We start from the raw sequence: 2,902 nt of genomic DNA, 5'->3' as shown, positions 1-2,902 counted from the left end.
TGGACGCATAGGAGATCCAGAAGATGCACAGAGGTGCAAGAACACTGGCAGACAACCATACTAAAGCTGGGAATATCCCATTTCCCACAGTGTTGCTGGCTCGAAGACCTGCAGAACAATTTCAGCTCTTTTAAACCTTGATGTGCACTACCAAGCACAGTAAACCAGGGACTGTGCCTCTTGAGTTGGCAGCAGTATCATAGCCTGTAGCAGCTCTTAGGCTTGTGCACCTGATTTTCTCATATATGGGTAAAAGAATTTGCTTAGTCTGTATGTTTTGCCAAAAAAAAGTAGTTCTGACATGAGGCCTAAAGCACTCCCCAAATCTCTGGGATTGAATGGTATGACACCTCAGAATTATCAGGTTACAGAGGAAAAAAATGACATTCAGTTTGGTGGGTTACTTAGTCCACAATTAATATACTTGCTTCAGTTCCAGGTGTGTGGCACCAAACCTAGAGCTGAAACATGACACTAAGGTTACAGAAATCTTGGAGGTGTTGGAACGTGTTTTAAGAATACTGCTGTTGCCTGTTGGAGCGGAAGCTAGGGAGACATGATCTACATGTAAAAATCTGGAGGAAGAATATGAGCATGGGATGTTTCTTAGGTCTGACTCCAATCAGCAATTAGCTGTTCGAGTAAAATGAAATCAGGTAATAAACATTACATTTTCAGCATGCAGAGGAAGAGATCGCTTTGGGACATGTGCACTGCAAGTTTTAAGTCAGGTTTGGCCTTTCAGGAAGAGAAGGCTCCAAAAGAATCATGAAAATGCCTTTTTTTTTTTTCCTCCAAGACCTTGTTTCTTCCCAGAAAATGTTTGGCAGAACAGAATAACATTTGGCCAGACCTGAGGGGATTTTTATGAGTTCCATGTGAGGTGCTGAAGCCTTAACTTAATTGGCCTTAAATCCCTCAGAAAGATACACATCCTGTATCCACATCCACTCAGCCTGCTCTCTTTTTCAACCTTGGTACTGTAACTATTGATTTCTCTTCCTTCAGTCCACTCTGATGCTCAGGTAAATCGAGTCAGTTGCTACAGTTTGGGGTGTGTCAGGAAAGCTAAATTCATAGCCATTTTTGCTTTGTTCTTACTGCCAGTGAAGTTTTAATGTTGGAACTTTCCATAGAAATCAGCTCTCTACCCAAAGCTATTTCATGGCCCACAAACTCCTTGTTTCTGGAAGTTAACAAAACAGCTTTTTATAACATCAATATCATGCACATCCTGCCTGATGACTCAAATTGCTTTGTACGTTTTTCAAAAGAAATTGATTCGGAATGAGGGGTACTCTGTGTTGACATGATGATTAATTTTCACTGGGGGGGGAAAAAAGCGCGATCCCATGCGTGGCCTCAGCGAATCGCCCGGTGAAATGGATCCTTTCAAAACATGCCATAGTCCTCAGCAGCTGAGCAGTCTGCATCTTTACTTAAATTCTTTTTTCAAGGCAGGTCCCGTCTCCCCGCGGATCCGTGCCCAGTTCATCCCCTTCCTACCCTGCATGCGTGCGCGGTGCATTCCCTTTCCCTCCACCCGGGATCCGTCCTCGGTCCATCCCCTTTCCCGCCGCTATCTGTGCCCAGTCTACCCCGTCTCCCCACACCGAGCCATGTACTGTTCATCCCCTCTCCCACCCCGGAGCCATGCCCTGTCCACCCCTTTCCGCCCCCCCGGATCCGTGCCCGGTCCATCCCCTTTTGCCCCCCACCGGTGCCAAGTCCGGTCCATCCCCTTTTCCCCCCCGGAGCCAAGCCCGATCCATCCCCTTCCGCCCCCCCACCCCCCTCCACTCCCTTCCCCCCAGAGCCAAACCCAGGCCATCCCCTTTCCCCCGCTGGATCCATGCCCGGTCCGTCCCTTTTCCCCCGCTGGATCTATGCTCGGTCCGTCCCTTTTCCCCCGCTGGATCCGTGCCTGGTCCATCCCTCCCCACTCCCGGGCGGCGCGGAGCGAGGGCGCCGCCTGGCGGGTGAGGGGGGAGCTGCGGCCATGGGAGCCCGGCGCGGGTGGGCGAGCGCTGCCAGTGCCGGGGTTGCCCCCTATAAGAGAAGCATCATCCGTGTTTCTTTTCTCAGTGCTGCTCTGCTACCTCGTCTGCTGCCGTTCCTCCCTGCCCCCTCGTACCCTCTGCGCCGGTAGTGCCTGGGTGATGCTGTTCCCCTCCATCCAGCAGCTCTGGCGCGCTGCAGCCCAGTAGTGTTTTGTGTTTGCAGAAACTGCCCTGACTTCAAGTATAACAAAGTAAGGGATTGACAAGGGGTGCAGGAAAATGGGTAGGCTGGTGGCTGGGAAGTGGTGTCATGATCCATCATGTTCTCTTCTGGACAAATTCTGGCCAGACTTGTGGATAGAAGGCCATGGCAGGGTGAGATTCAGGATGTGGGATCAGGGACTCACCAGGCCTGGTCTTCAACCTGCCCCTCTCTTCACCATCTGCTCCACTAAGCATGATGCAGAGTCACTCCATGATGTCCATACAGAAACCCTTACTCTTATGCCACAGAAGCAGAGGTAATGCCCTGGGGAAAGGTGAAGGGCTGTTCAGCAGCAATGAGCAGTGCATCCTACTCTGCAGGTGGGAGGGACTGAACATGCTGCATTTTGCAGTAGTTGTCAGTGGCTATCAGCTGTTGCTAAGAGAGGAGGCCGAGTGCTGCAGGCAGGACAGATATATTCCTCTCTTCATCCCAGTAAGCAATCAGATGTGGACTATGATTAAAGTATTCTGTGACACTGAAAAAAAGACAATGCCCAGTGTAAAAGGATATTTATTGATGGAAAGGTATACACGATTATCCTACAAATCTGGAGAGATGTGCTGTGAAGGAAACAGAGAATTAGACACTAGGTCAAACGATCACAGAATCCCCCTATGATTCATAAGGTGAAATG

Source organism: Pithys albifrons, chromosome 1 (assembly GCF_047495875.1).
Source record: "Pithys albifrons albifrons isolate INPA30051 chromosome 1, PitAlb_v1, whole genome shotgun sequence".
Taxonomy (NCBI): domain Eukaryota; kingdom Metazoa; phylum Chordata; class Aves; order Passeriformes; family Thamnophilidae; genus Pithys; species Pithys albifrons.
The sequence above is the reverse complement of the archived record's forward strand: the minus strand, read 5'-3'. Positions refer to the sequence as shown.